Raw genomic sequence first — 16,515 nt, forward strand, 5'->3', positions numbered from 1 at the left:
CTTTTTGTAGTTTAGTAACTCTATTAAGTAAAGTTATAATTATTGATGCTGAGAATTTTTCTGTGTAAAAAAAGTTAAATGTCATCTACTCACCTGCTCTATGATAACATAAGAGAGAGAATCATGCATGAGACAAGGATTTACATCTTGTTTCTCTTATATGATCCACTCCTAGCATTTGTTTCTTTTTTTATTTTTAAATATTCATTATAAATTTTATTTTAAAAAAACTTTTATTGAAATATAGTTGATTTACAATGTGTTAGTTGCAAGTATACAGCAAAATGATTGTTATACATATATATCTTTTTTAGATTCTTTTCCATTATAGGTTATTTCAAAATATAGAGTATAGTTCCCTGTGCTATACATTAGGTCCTTGTTGTATATCTATTTTATATATAGTAGTGTGTATATTTTAGCTCCTAATTTATCCCTTCCCCCCCTTTCTCCTTTGGTGACAGTAAGTTTGTTTGCTATGTCTGTGAGTCTGTGAGTTTCTGTTTTGTAAATAAGTTCATCTGTATTAATTTTTTAGATTCCACATATAAGTGATATCCTGTGATACATGTCTTTCTCTGTCTGACTTAGGCATTTGTTTCTTTAATTTCGTACCTGGCAGAGATGGATCTGTAGAAGCCAGGAGGGGTGAAGGGGAGGGAGTGGGGACGTATATTGCATGGCTTTTGCTGGTAGATTTATTTGTGTGTTCAACTACAAAATGCAAATCATGGTTCAGAGGAGGGTCCTTAGTTATTTGTCAGATTGATCATTTCAGCATATCTATTTCATACATAGCACTGTATTTTGTTTTTTCCTTTGGTGAGCAAGTCTACCCACTGTAAGCCTCGGGGTCAAAATATTTATCACGATTTTGCTAATGGAACATGTCAGCAGAATGTTTTAAGAAGACAGTTAGAAATACATCTACACAAATATTCAATACTTGCAGGCTTAAATTTAGAGTAGCAAACTTTTCATGTTATGATCCTAGCTTTTATATTAGAAGCATTTCAGAAAAATCTAAGCTGAGCTTACCCTTTATCTTCTCTGTGCTGAATGGAAGTGCAGTATCACATGTGGGGCTCCTGTCAGTCTGTCCCATAAACCCATAAACTCTGATGGTGCTACACGCCCCCAGGTGGCATGCACAAGTGTAGATAATGCTGGGGAACAATAGGAGTGCAGATATTTTCATCTCTTTGTAAATGTTGCCTGCTTTAGTGAATTAAAAGTGTGTCCCCAGCAATGTGTGGTTTCACTCCATGTTGTGAGTCCTCCACAGAAGCATTTTTTTTTCTTTTTTAACATCTTTATTGTAGTATAATTGCTTTACAATCATGTGTTAGTTTCTGCTCTATAACAAAGTGAATCAGGTACACACATACATGTCCCCATATCTCCTCCCTCTTGCGTCTCCCTCCCACCCTCTAGGTGGTCACAAACCACCTAGCTGATCTCAAGTCCATTCTTTACGTCTGCGTCTTTATTCCTGTCCTGCCCCTAGGTTCTTCAGAACCATTTTTTTTTAAACTCACTACAAATAACTCAATTTTGTTTCTTTTATTTATTTATTTATTTATTTTATTTTTGGCTGTGTTGGGTCTTTGTTTCTGTGCAAGGGCTTTCTCTAGTTGCAGCAAGCGGGGGCCACTCTTCATCGCGGTGCGCAGGCCTCTCTTGTTGCAGAGCGTAGGCTCCAGACACGCACGCTCAGTAATTGTAGCTCGTGGGCCTAGTTGCTCCACAGCATGTGGGATCTTCCCAAACCAGGGCTCGAACCTGTGTCCCCTGCATTGGCAGGCAGATTCTCAACCACTGCACCACCAGGGAAGCTCCCTCAATTTTGTTTCTTTTTATCACTGAGTAATATTCCACTGTATATATGTGCCACATCTTCTTTAGCCATTCATCTGTTGATGGACACTTAGGTTGCTTTCATGTCCTGGCTATTGTAAAGAGTGCTGTAGTGAACACTGTGGTACATAATTCTTTTTGAATTATGGTTTTCTCAGGGTATATGCCCAGTAGTGGGACTGCTGGGTCCTGTGGTAGCTCTATTTTTAGTTTTTTAAGGAACCTCCATACTGTTCTCCATAGTGGCTGTATCCATTTACATTCCCACCAACAGTGCAAGAGGGTTCCCTTTTCTCCACACCCTCTCCAGTGATTATTGTTTGTAGATTTTTTGATGATGGCCATTCTGACTGGTGTGAGATGATATCTCATTGTAGTTTTGATTTGCATTTCTCTAATGATTAGTGATGTTGAGCATCCTTTCATGTGTTTGTTGGCAATCTGTATATCTTCTTTGAAGAAATGTCTGTTTAGGTCTTCTGCCCATTTTTTATCCAACAATCTTAAGCAACTGAAACTGAACTTGATCGGCACACACAGGTTTTTCTATGGAATACTGTGTGTGTGCATGCATGTGCGTGTGTGTCCTGCATCCTGGACAACATTCCTTACTTAAAGTGAGCAAGTTTCAGAATTCCCTGGCGGTCTAGTAGTTAGGACTCCACGCTCTCAGTGCTGAGCTTCGGCCCCTGGTCGGGGAACTGAATTCAGGAAGAACTGGGGAGGGTCTCCATGAATGCCCACCGTGCCGGGTCCCAAGGAGTCAGACAGGGTATTTACAAAGGAAAATACTCCACTCATGATTCCAAAGCCCAAGCCAGAAACATAAGCCAGCAATTGCATAGCGGGTGCTTTCTCACCTGGGTTTATACTCTTCAAACCCTCACTGGATTTTTTAAAAAGTTTATAATATGCAAACCGGAACATTTCTTGGATAAGGACTGAGATTAACACTCCAAAGATCAGCAGATCTCTCTGTCTTGGTTCATCTTTGTTATCAGTAAGGGTTGCTGCCATGAACCAAATGAAGGAAGAAAGCAGCAGAGACACCAGCCAGAAGAAAGCTCCGATGATGAGGAAGATGATGCGCAACGGCTCGGTGGCGATGGTGAAGATGTAGAGGGCGAGCGCAGGCCCGAAGGCAACGAAGGCGCAGCCGAAGAACACGGCCGCCGTCATGGCGACCGCAGAAGCCGGCGCGGGGGCCTAGCGCAGACGCGGGGGCGCAGATCCCACAGAAGCATTTTAATGGTCTCCTAACGGTGCCTTCCAGACTCGCATTTCAATTAATTTGCCGTTGTAATTTCACTTATAATTGCATTCTAATGGAGTCTTTTTTAGACAAGCATGTAAATTGTTTTGCCATTTTCATTTCATCGGATAATAGCTTTGTAATATAATTACCACACTAAGTCATAGCAATGGGATCAAAATGCAAGAGAGGAAGATGCATGACCCATGTTTGGTAGCCTTGGGAGGAGATAAATTTGCAAAATAATTTCTCATTTGCCACTAAACATTGTGTCATTTCCCTCAAGGAAAGCTAGGAATGAAAAATGCTAACCAATTTATGTTTTAATTTTTGGGGAAATAGCTCCTCTCTTTGTGTTTGCTAGAAGATTGACTTCCAGGTAGTCAAGGGCATACCTTGTGTGCGTGTGTCTGTGCATATGGTCTGTGTGTGTATGTAACATTGTTAATCGGGCTGGGAAGAGGTTAGAGCAAATATTTAATTAATTATCTAATGAGCTGTCCTTTGGGGGAATAAGTACCATCCCTTTAAGATAATCCACTTTCTATTGCCAAAGTCTGTTTATTGAGAATTTATTATGTGCAAAGCACAACGTTACCACAGGGGATAATAGGACAAAAAACAAAAACAAAAGAGGGTTTGTGTATCCAAGGAAGTCATAGTCTAGCATGGAGAAACGACAGATGTCTGCACACCACCAGGACAAGGAAGCAAGTATCAATAACCAGAAGAGAAGTATAAATAAGAGACTTCGGTCTGGGAGACCACGTAAGGGGTACAGACCTGACTAAGGCAGTGGAAGGAAGGTATGGATTGGAGAGCTGGTCCAGGGGTAGAGTCAGCAAGGATCTGGTCATTGGTTAGTTTGGAAGGGGGAGGAGGAGGGCAGTTTATGAAAGGAAGGCAATTCATCAAGTTAGGTAATGCAGAGTATAGGTTTTAGCATGAGGGAGAAAGAAGAAAGTTTAATTTTAGACTTATCACTTTGAGATCTGGGTGGGGGGAGCAACCAAAGAGGAGCACCCCATGGGCCACTGCCCATTTGGGCTAAGGTGCCGAGAATTTTTAGAGCCATCTCATTTAAGATGAAACTGCCCACGACCTTAACCAGGGAGAGGGCGGTTTCCTGCCAAATACTACTTGTGGGTGTGGTGGTGAGGAAAAAGTCATCAAGGAGGCTGAAAAGCAGCATCCAGGAGAGAGAGGAGGTCCGGAAGGTGCTGGAAGAAGGAAGGGATGTGCAACTCTTAGATGCCGCCCAGTCGTGTGGTAAAGATTGAAACAGGCTCCTCAGGCCTGGCATTTTAAGAAGGTTTTGGCTGCTACTAATGGTTCTTCCAACAAACACAGTGTGCCAGGCTAGGAAGCTTTTTTAAGGGAAGAGTCTGTGTATCGGGTGAAGTGACAGTACATCCTCCAGATTCCCAGCCCCGTCACAGGTCGCACAGGCATCAAGCATTCTCCCCTCACAGTGCTGTGCCTCACAGCTGATGCTCTGTGAGTGAGCCCTCTCTGACCACACCTTAGTTCCTGTCTAAGAGTAGTTGAGCGGGGCAGGTTGGGTTCTAAGGAAAGCCCCAGGCAGGAAGGATGTGTGGCGGTATCAGCCTCAAGGCATGACCAGCCTTAGCGGCGTCCCAGCTCTCGCCCATCGGAGCACAGCAAGCACCTCACTGGCTGCTCTTTCCTTGCACTCTTCCTTCAGAGCGGGCTGTTTCCTCCTAAGACCCACCTAGTGAAGCAGGGAGCCTAATCATCATTGGTCTACCTGCTTTCTGGATGGGGATCAGAAAGCTTAGTCATTTTTAGGAATTAAAACATTATCATGGGGACTTCCCTGGTGGTGCAGTGGTTAAGAATCCACCTGCCAATGCAGGGGACATGGGTTCGAGCCCTGGTCCAGAAGATCCCACATGCCGCGGAGCAACTAACCCCGGGCTCCACAACTACTGAGCCTGCGCTCTAGAGCCCATGAGCCACAACTACTGAAGCCTGCGTGCCACAGCTACTGAAACCCGTATGCCTAGAGCCCGTGCTCAACAATAAGAGAAGCCACTGAAATAAGAAGCCCGCACACCGCAACGAAGAGTTGCCCCTGCTCGCCGCAACTAGAGAATGTCCACGCGCAGCAACGAAGACCCAACACAGACAACAATCAAATAAATAAATAAATATTTATTTATTTATTAAAAAAAAAACGTTATCATGGCCAAGTGTTGACTAGTACAAAATAGATGGAATATAATATATTCTAAACCAAAGCATAGTGGGAACTAAGCCTGAACTAAGTGATAAGTAAACATCATCTAAATGTTTCTTCTATCATTTATCAACTATAAGGCCTAATTTCCACATGGCCTGGTGATTTTCAGGATGAGTTTTGGTAGTGTAGTTGGGACAAAGCCAGATTACTATAGGATTAAAAAGTGAAAGGAGTTAAGCAAAATGGAAATAGCAAGTCCATTTCATTCAGTAAGTATTAGTTGAGCACCAACTGTGAGCCAGATACCTGACAAGGTACATCAGGAGATATTCTGATGAGTATATTGTGATCTGTGTCATCCAGGAACTTGTTTTTCCTGTGGGATAAGTACCTTGTGAAGAGATCAATGTAAGCACATTATGTTATTTCCATGACAGAGCTATTGAGCACAATGCTCTAGAATCACAGAGGAATTCCTTTGGGAAGTGGTTAAAAAATTATTCTAGGGAATGATGTTTAAATAGCGTTTTGAGGAATGAATAAGAGTTTACCAGGCAGAAAAGAGGGAGAATGGCATTCCAGGAAGATGTTAAAGTTGTCAAAGGATCTGAACTTTGTGGGGAATTGTGAGGAGTTCGCCATGACAGGCAGATCTTGTTGGGGCAGACAAGGTCAAGTTGTGGGGCAAATTGTGAAAGACCTTAATACCAAGACAAGGGGTTTGGGTTTTATTCTGTAGTATGCAAGATGACATCGTCAGACCTGTGGTTTAGAGAACCACCTCTGGCAGCAGTGTGGGAAGTGAATTAGATGGGAAAGAGTCTTATAAAGTCAAATGGACGTGAAATCTAAGTCTCTGCTACTTCCTTTACGTGTGATGATTTGCAAGTAATTGACATTTCTCTGTGCCTCACATCTGTACACCGGGAATAAGAATACTCAATTAGATTGGGAGGATCAAATGGGAGAATGTGTGTATAGTTTTTAGCAAAGTACCTAATATGCAGAAAACCCTAATAAATGATAGTTGCTATAATAACTGTTAGAGGCATGAAAAGTCAGTTAGCAGGCTAACAAGAAAGCGCAGGCAAAAAAATAGACTCTTGAACTAAATCAGTTAACAGGGTAAGAATTGGGAAATGTTTCTAAAAGAGACATGGCAAGGTTTGGTGAATGAGAAAGATGGTAAGTAGGGAATTGAGGATGACATCCAAGGGTTTGGGCTTGAGAGGCTGGGTGGCTGTTGGTATGGGCAACTGAGATTGAAGACAGAGAAGGCAGAGCACGTGGGGATACTGATGAAGTCCATTTGGAGGGTGTTGCTCTGATGGGTAGGAGAGTAGTCAGGACCAGAGGATAGATGAGGGAGTCTGAAGAGGGAGGCGAACCATGGAGAACACAGCTAAACAGAAGGCGGAAAATGGCCAAAGGAAGGTACCTGTCAGTTTAGCAAGGTGTTGGAGAATCTTTTGGCCCCCAAATATCTGATAGCCAGAAATAAATTCACCTGCATGGGGACACTTTTAAATTTGATGTATATGTTCATTTAGACACTTTGGTTCTGTGTAGCCCTCTTTGGAGATAGATGGGAGTAGGGGAGGGGGTGGTGATGAGACCTGCATCACCAGAGCAGACTCAGATTCATCTCCTACTTATGCAGTTTATGTGCATAAAGGATTCCATAGCCAAACAGCAACAACACAATTTTTAAAGGTATCTTCTGGAATATCAGTGACTTCAGCTGCCACACTGGTATTACAATAGGTTCAGTGTTTGATAAAGCAGTATTTATGGAGTGGTCATTATGTATGGGGCATGGCCCAAGGACCTGTAAGGAAACTGAGATGAATAAGGTTTGGTTCCTGTTATCAGGGGAAATCATGGTATCTTCCAGGTGTTAGTGCCTTAGTGATGTAGGCAAACCCTGTTGTCTTAAAGATGAGGGTAGGAGACCTAGGGAGTTTGGGTGACTTGCCTAGTCCGTGGCTAGGTATTGGCTGAGACAGACTACAGAACACACACATATAGAACAACTCCAAATCCCATGCTCCTTTCCAGTTCTCTAATATTTTTATTTAAAATCCTCCTGATTGGGTTTACTCCTGGAAGAATACAAGGTTCTCAATTATTGGCAAGACTGTGTCACTCTGGTATCTCAAGCAATGACCTAGAAATTCACTTTTTGTTTCTGGACTCCAATAGTATAATCACCTGATGAACTTACACATCTTTCTCCCTTTTCTAAAACCCTAATAGAAGATACCACCTGGGGGCTTCCCTGGTGGTGCAGTGGTTGAGAATCCGCCTGCCGATGCAGGAGACACGGGTTCGTGCCCTGGTCCGGGAAGATCCCACATGCCGCGGAGCAACTAAGCCCGTGAGCCATGGCCGCTAGGCCTGCGCGTCCGGAGCCTGTGCTCCGCAACGGGAGAGGCCACAACAGTGAGAGGCCCGCATACCGCAAAAAAAAAAAAAAAAAAAAAAAAAAAGCAAAAAAAAAAGAAGATACCACCTGTTTTTTGTATTTATAGGAAGCACATAATGGCAGCAGTCACAAATGAGAGATTTGATTGCCTTGGAGAATTAACCTATACCATCAGCCCATAGTGCAAAGTCATCTTAAAGAGGCAGAGTAGCAGAAGTTAAAAAGAAGGAATATAAGCCCCTTGGGACCAGGGGTTTTTGTCTGTGTTACTCACTATTGTATTCTTCCTGCCCAGATCAGTGCCTGGTACATGGTAGGATCTCAACAAATATTTGTTGAATGAATGAATGACAGTCTCTGAGATCATTAACACTTTAAGACCCCATTGAAGGTTTAGACATATCTAAATTAAACTGTGTTATTTTGAATGGGAATTCATCAGTCATGGAGGAACACCAAAGGGAAAGTCATAGATACAGATGTTGGCAATGCCCTTCTAAATGCTGCTTGGGGTTGGGGTCCACTGACCAAAGGATTTAACCTGTCTGGTTTGAGGGCTACATGTATTCCTATCATAGTGAAGGCTACATTAGGCAGTGTTGGCCTAGAGTTCGTGAAGGTATGAATCCTGTAGCTAGACCTCTTGTTCTAACTCTATGCTCCAAAGTCACATGAAGACTTCAAGTTTAGCTCTCTAGAATTTGCCCATCAGGAATGTGCTTCCCAAAGGATGCCAGTCTTCTTGGCAATTCTGTGGTTTTTTTGTTTTTTAAATTAACTGGGCTTTTTCCATCAGTCTATGGTGAGGTTGACTACTGGGAGTCTGCTTCTGAGAGATGGATCTCTCCTTGGTGTGCTGACATGTCTGGTTTCTGAACATGTAGAACCAAGGTCCAGACCGGGATTGGGAGGAAGTAGCTGTCACCCTGGGAGGCCTACTTGGGTCATCACCTGGGTTTCCCAGAGAAATATCCCATCTGCAGTACATACTAGTTTTCCTTTAAAACATCTACAATAATGGCTAGATTTGATTGGCATATTGGGCAAAAGCAGAGCTAGACCAAGAACATTTAAAGCATTAAGAAAAGTATATTTGTATGTATGGAATTTTACTTGACCTTTCTTTTTTCATTTTTGGAAGCTCTTGAAAGTTTTTAAAATATTTCTAAATCTAGAATAAATACAGATTTTTGTGAGTGTATGATATATTTCTGGCTAGGAACAGAGCAGTGATTTTCACTTTACTCAATATTTTGCTATCAATCATTTCAAGTCAGACTCTTTGGCATTCCTGTATCCCCCATTGACAACTGTAGTGTTCATTCAACAGAAATTTATTGGAAAAAGAATTAAAATTAAAATTAAAGAAGACTCAATAATTTATTGCCATTATATTCCTGGGTCTTATTTCCTTGGGTCTTTTACATCACCTACTATGTGACAAGCACTGTTTTAAACTCTAGAGATACAATAGTAAATAAAACAGAAAAAAAAGACCTCTGGTAAGCCTTAAGCATGTCTTTTAAACTCTTTTTATACTTTTTACTTGGATGGTGTGGAATTCCTTAGAACATACAGAATTCTCTCTCTCTCTCTCTCTTTAATTTTCACTTACCACTTATAGAAAGGGTAGTTTCCTTGAAGGCTGGGCTGGATGGATATGACTTGAACTCAAACCTAATTTCTTTCTCCATCCCTCCATATGGTCCCTTATTCCTTTAGCTATTAACAAAACAAGAACTAGTTTGCTGGCATTTCTAGCTGCTTTATATCTAGATGTCTGTATTTGTGGGGGAAAAAAAGCTTCACGTCTCTGAGATCCCCTTTTTAAAGTCCCATTGACTGTTGTTTACCACTAGACTGCCAGCAGAGTGTAGTGACTTCCTCCCTGTGTACTTAGCATCTTTCCAGGTGTGTATCACCCCTGCCCAGTGCTGCCAGGGGACCAGTATATCCAAGCTGATAACAAAGAGTGATGCAGTTTTTCCTCTTTTAGCTTTATTCTAAGATTTTAATCATTTGGCATCTAGGTGTGCTCTTAAAACCTGTAGCTTTGTAGCCTAAAAGTGTACGCTGCAGGTTTCGGGATCCGCAGCTCTACAGCCTGCCCAATCCCATTGTTCTCTACGTCTGCCTCTGTATCTTGGAGGGAGGTTTGATCTCTGTTGTGAGTGTGCCCTCTGGCTCTGTTTAGCCTCTTGCTGTCATAGTGATCCTAATTGGAATTAAAAACTTATTATTGACTCATAGAGAGCATCCTGTCCACCAAAACTAACAAAATCTTATTTGGATTTATTATTGCCAAATGGGAAAAGAAGACTCAATAATTCATTGCCATTATACTCCTGGGTCTTATTCCATTGGGTCTTTCACATGCTCCTGGGAAAAGAGAGGTTTCTGACATCCGAATGGAGTTGGAGTAAGTAACCTGAAAAGATTTCTCCATCCAAGGAGTCTACAGGAGAGGAGTGAACAGAAACTCCGTGTTGCATTCCTGAAACTTGCCAATAAGTACGTTCTGGGACTGTGAAAGCGTGATAGTACATGCCCTCTGTCACCCGGATGGTTCCTGGGGGATTTCCCACAATACAGCTTTGAACCTGAAGGCTGATTCTTGCATCCTGAATCCCTGTATCGCTATGTCCTAGATTATTCCTGGGTGAGGATTCTGATCCACTGGGAGTACTGGCTTTACATATCCTAATTCAGTCTGGCACTCACAGTGAAGGCACTGGAAAACTTGGTGATGTGTCATCGGATTAGGGAATCTGTTAATTGTGGACTTTGGTTTAAATAAGGCAATCAGAATTGTGAATCATCCAATAACTGGATGAAGCCAAATACAAATAATACAGACTTGTAGGTTTGAATTCTAAACACCAAGATGCAACTGCACCTTTTCATGGGAAATCTAATGTCTCAATATTCTCACATAACAAGGGCTTTTATAGGACTTAAGTTTTCTGCAGAATGCTTCAGAGAGTAGGAAACGATTTGATTACTTTCATCTTGAAGCATTAGTCTGATGAATTGCTGATGTACGTATTCCCAACCCAAGTATTTGCAAACTGACGTTCTTACCTTACCCTTTAGAATTTCTTATTGGTCTTTAAGGTTGTGAGAGGAATAGTAAAAGAGGTCCTTGGGTATAGTTCTTACCTTCAATTTCAAAACTAAGGTCTGTAATCAAATACAAAATGATCGGCAAATAATGACTTCTTCCAATTAAAAATGTTAAATGGAAGGAATTTGCTTAAAAATCAAATGTAATGCTCCTTAAATTATTTTCATATCTCTCTGTTAAAGATGGTGAAGATGATAAATTTTATGAATATTTTACCACAATGAAAAAAATGCAGTCTTCTTGTGCATATTAGGAATGAGCAAATATTTCTCAATATTGGAATGTGCTTATTTCTACCATTAAATTTATTTTTTTACTCTCAAGACAGAGTCTGGGAAAAGAGGAGCTGACAGCTGAGAACACTGTTGCAAATCCTAATGAAAGTACTTTCCATAGGCAGCTTACTTCGTGGGGCTGCCATATACAGTTGTGCAGGTTGTGACCTGCACAAAGACACCAGACTGGTGACGAAGGGGCTGGAATCCAGCCCTCCTCTACTCACCAAGCCACTCACCCAGGCTGGGGCTGTTTCCACCTGCCTGGAGGAAGGGTTGACTTTCTAATTCTTCTACTCCAAAGAGGTTCCTTTTGTCATTCGTCCACCCAGATGAGCACCTTTTCCCAGTCACACAGAGGTGCCTTTTGCGCCTGGAGGCTCTGTTACTGGGGATCGACATTGGGTAGTGAGGAACCTCAGGAGATACAAAGGAGAAGGGAGATAAGAAACCATGGTCTTACCTCTCCAAGAACTTAGGGCAGATTCAGAATATTCAAAAGAGTGAAAAGGATCAAGGGGAAAGTATAAGTAAAGTGCAAATATAGGGACTTCCCTGGTGTCACAGTGGTTAAGAATTAGCCTGCCAATGCAGGGGCAATGGGTTTGAGCCCTGGTCTGGGAAGATCCCACATGCCACGGAGCAACTAAGTCTGTGCGCCACAACTACTGAGCCTGCGCTCTAGAGCCCGTGAGCCACAACTACTGAGCCCACATGCTGCAAGCATGAAGCCCACACGCCTAGAGCCCCTGCTCCGCAACAAGAGAAGCCACCGCAATGAGAAGCCCGCGCACCATAACGAAGAGTAGACCCGCTCGTGGCAACTAGAGAAAACCTGTGTGCAACAACAAAAACCCAACGTAGTCAAAAATAAATAAGTAAGTAAATAAGTAAATGAATGAATGAATAAAAAAGAGAGAAGCCACTGCAATGAGAAGCCCACGCACTGCAGTGAAGAACAGCCCCTGCTCCCCACAACTAGAGAAAGCCCGCAAGCAGCAACGAAGATCCAACACAGCCAAAAGAATAAATAAATAAATAAGTTTATTTTAAAAAATAAAAAATAAAGTGCAAATATAACTCTATAAACGTTCACATAAGCAGTTACAGTTGTTGGATTTTAAGCTCACTCAGATTAGTAGGAGGTTTATTTTAGCACATCACGTGTCAAACTGTCAAACTAGCTTAAAATATTTGGGAAATGTTGAGAAACGAGAGACTGCCTTTTAATGCCTCAGAACGATAGAATTGGAGAGAATGGACCTAGAATGGACTTAGGGCTATGAAAAATGCTTCAATCAGGGGGCTTCAGTCCCGCTCCTAACCAGGGAGTATGTGTGTATTGGTGGCCCAGAAGTTGCTGAGGTTTATTTTTTTGGAAAAAAAACAAACAGGAAACGACATTTACAACTTCCATCAATCATAGGTTTCATTGTCTTAAGGTTCCTATTTCAGTCATTCCAAAATCTGACACCAGGAAGTTTCTCTCAAAGGAATGGGGTGGAAACCCCTTCAACAGTGTGATCGAGTCCCTTCCACCTGGGGCTTGTGTTTGACTCAGCAGGACTGGGAGGTGCTTGGCTTCTGTAGAGTCACCAGCCTGCCCTCTGTGTTGAGCTGAGAGAGAGAGCATAGCCTCCTCTTTGCATCCTTTGGAGACAGGCTGGTGCTCCAGAGACTCTGGGTGGCGATCTCCAAAGCTCTGAGTCCCCGAGCCCCAGGACATGGGGGCTGGGGGCGGGGGGCTGGGGGGGTGAATTTCCAGATCTCATCTGATCTTGATCATAGCTAGGTTTTCCTTCTAACACTAACCTGTGTTTCTGGCATCTCAAGGGCAAGGAGCAGAGCAAAAATTAGGGGAGTGGGCATATCAAAGACGTGCCTGCCCTTCAGCCCCCAAAGGAGGGTCCTTGGGTGGAGGACAGGATGGGGTTCCCTTGGGCATTGGGGAATCGAGCATGTGACGGGCTTCATGCTTTGCCCACTTTGTCTGCCTGTCTCAGGTTTGCGTTCACGCAGTCTCCTCTGGTAACTTTGCACCATTGTCCTCAATAACTGACATCAATATAATTACCATTAAAAAAAAAGAGAGAAGGCTCTGCTTTAGGAAAGTAGACGCTGCTAGTTATGCCGCTGATGAGGGAGTTCTTACCCACATGTAAGAGCCCCCCACCCTGCACTCTGACCAGGCTGGGGCTTGGCAGAGTGGTCAGCGCCCATCTGTACCATCACATCGGCCCAGCCACATGGTAGAAAGGGAGGGAAGGAGAGCAGCTTCTCTCCTGAGGCCCAGGGAAGCGCTAACAGAGAGCAGGACTGAGCCTCACCACCGGCACTTTTGCAGGGCATCTCCACAGCACCCTCAGTTAGTGCCTGGGAGAGGAGTTCTGTTTAGGTACCTAGCATAGGCTCAAGCTCGCAGAGGGGAAGTTAAAGGGGCTGCTTAGCATTCAGTGTACACTTGGTGAAGTTGGGAAGATGTGAAAGTTGGAATTGCTCTGCCTCGTGTGGGACCTTAATAAGGTGCTTTGAAGTTAAGTGCAGGAGCACAGCTCTCTTCTAAAAGACAAAGATTTGTTGCTGTTTTTCGGAGAAACAGGCATTTGGGGAATATTTCTGTAGCGTTTGAATTACCAAAGATCAATACACAAAATAAATTCTGTTCCCAAATTAAATTATGTTTCTTTCGGTATTTAAATTTAGGTATTTACGATGTCCAAAGGGAAAAGAAAAAGTAGTTTTAAGTAAAATCATTACCAAGACTATCTTAGGCCTTGGGAGGGATTTGTTTGAACCAAAGTGAGAATAAAATCTGTGTGCCCCCTTTTCTGCGAAAATGCTGACACCATGTGACATAACGGCACAGTTAATATGAACATAACATGCCCATCAGAGAGAGGAGAGAACCAATGGTGAGAGGTCAAGTTTAAGCTCCCAAGCAAGATTTTAGCACGGGGTCCTTTTACCCTTCCCAACGACTACATAAAACCAAACCTACCCAAGGGAGCTCTCCTCCCCTCCTGGGAGATGTGGTACCATTGTCAGAAGGGGGAGAGCAGGACGTGGGGCATACTTGGGAGAGGATTGGGGAGGGTGCTTTCACCTCTGGATTCAAGAATCCCATTTACCTCTGTGGCCTTCTGTTTGAACCTTCCTCCCAGCACTCGGGGACCATCCTTGGCTTCTGTAGGCTCATTCAGGTTGGTGTAGCAAACATACTTCTACCACACGAAGAAATCTTCTCCTAGGGATTCAAGTGGACCATGAGAACATGTTGTGTTACACTCTCTGTGAAAAGCAAGGCTACTGTCGCTCCAGCCCGATGCTTCCTGACAGTGATTGAACTAATGTGTAAAGAAGATTGTGACTGCCTGGGGGGGTGGGATAGGGAGGGTAGAAGGGAGGGAGACTCAAGAGGGAGGAGATATGGGAGCATATGTGTGTGTATCACTGAGTCGCTTTGTTGTGGAGCAGGGGCTGACACACCATTGTGGGGCAATTGTGCTCCAATGAAGATGTTAAAAAAAAAAACAAAAAAGAAGATTCTACCTTAAGGTGGAGTCAGCATCTCCCCCTTGTTAAGTTAAAGAGGGAAATGGATGGACGGGAGGAAGCTGCGTGGTGGTTAGTGACATCAAAAATTGGAAGGAAGGATGATAAAGAAATTGGATAATAAGAAAAAATAAAATAAGAAAACCAAGTAAAAAGTAAGCCAAAAAAGAAATTTTAAAAAGAAAAAAATTAAGTTCTGATACATGCTAGGTTCATGGATGAACCTTGAAAACATGCTAGGTGAAATAAGCCAGTCACAGAAGGACAAAAGATTGTGTGATTCCACTTATATATGATTTATCTAGAATCGGCAAATTCATAGAGACAGGAAGTAGATTGGAATTACCAGGCGCTACAAGGAGAGGAGAATGGGGAGATAATGGTTAATGGTTATAGAGTTTCTGTTTGGAGTGATGAAAGAGTTTGGAAATAGGTGGTGGTGATGGCTGCATGGCATGGTGAATGTAATTAATGCCACCGAGGTGTACACTTAAACATAGTTAAAATGGCAAATTATATGTTATATAAATTTTAACACAATACAAAAAGGGAAAAAAAGAAAACAGGAGGAAGGAAATCATTTGGAGGTGTGCGCAGTCATCCTCAGAGATAGATGGAGTTCACGTTTCTCCTGTGTTTGAGGAGATGCTGGAACTGGCCGTGAGTCCTATACAGATAAAAATGCAATAGCAGGGACTTCCCTGGCGGTCCAGTGGCTAAGACTTCGCCTTCCAATGCAGGGAGTGCCGGTTGGATCCCTGGTGGGGGAGCTAAGATCCCACATGCCTTGCAGCCGAAAAACATAAAAAAGAAGCAATATTGTAACAAATTCAATAAAGGCTTTTTAAAAAATGCAATAACAGAACAGCTTTTCCTGCCATGTTTCTTCCAGCTTCACAGGAATCAGGGCCTGATGGGCCCCCCATTCTTTATCAGTAGCAGCTGTGCCCTGTAGCTTTTTTCCTGAGGGATTCCTGAGTAATTCTGGCATGGAGTTGGCTGTAATGGCCTCTCATGTAAGAATATTCTGGACTGCTGAATTTCTGTTGAGCCTCCTGGTAAATACTTAAGAATGTAGGGAGGGATTTAGGGTGGATCAACTAGGCTACTTAAAAATCAGAGGGGAAACAAAACCTAAAACATTCGGGAGGCAATTTTTAGTTCACCTGTAGTCAGATAAATAATCATTAGATTAAAAAGTGTCGCTTCACTTATGTAACATTTTTGAGAAGTGAGGTGTTTATTTTTGGTAAATAAAATAGCTTACCTCTTCTGGACATTTCAAATACCTGGTACAAAGCTTACCTCTTCAAAAATCAAAGCGCTTCGTGTTTAAGCCTGTTTTTTTAAATGCTTCCTGATGATTCAGGATGTTCATTTTTATTCTTTATACTCTGTTTCTTCTTTACCCCTTTCTGTTACCCTGTCACTGTTGCTATTTTAGCTGTCTTTAATTCATCTCCTGATGTTTCTGTGCTGTGGATTAGGAAGCTAAATAGAGAGGCTTATTAAGAATTATGTGTTAGTTGGCCATAAAAAAGAATGAAGTAATGCAGCAGTATGGATGGACCTGGAGAGTATCATATTAAGTGAAGTAAGTCAGAGAGAGAAAGACAAATATAATATGATATCACTCATATGTGGAATCTAAAAAAAAGATACAAATTAACTTATTTACAAAACTGAAATAGACTCACAGACATGGAAAACAAATTTATGGATACCAAAGGTGTTAGGGTGGCCAGGGGGAGAGATAAATTAGGAGTTTGGGATTAACAGATACAAACTACTATATATAAAATAGGTAAATGACAAGGACCAACTATA

At 42.4% G+C, this 16,515-nt stretch overlaps 1 protein-coding gene and 1 pseudogene across 1 annotated transcript in view; one reads left to right on the forward strand and one right to left on the reverse strand.

Moving 5' to 3' along the window:
- Positions 1–16,515, forward strand: part of SV2C (synaptic vesicle glycoprotein 2C) — a 243,747-nt gene that overhangs the window by 62,054 nt on the left and 165,178 nt on the right. The gene's annotated exons all lie outside the window — the stretch shown is intronic.
- Positions 2,426–3,083, reverse strand: LOC131754762 (gamma-secretase subunit APH-1B pseudogene; annotated as a pseudogene).

The sequence above is a fragment of the Kogia breviceps genome, chromosome 4 (genome assembly GCF_026419965.1).
Source record: "Kogia breviceps isolate mKogBre1 chromosome 4, mKogBre1 haplotype 1, whole genome shotgun sequence".
NCBI lineage: Eukaryota > Metazoa > Chordata > Mammalia > Artiodactyla > Physeteridae > Kogia > Kogia breviceps.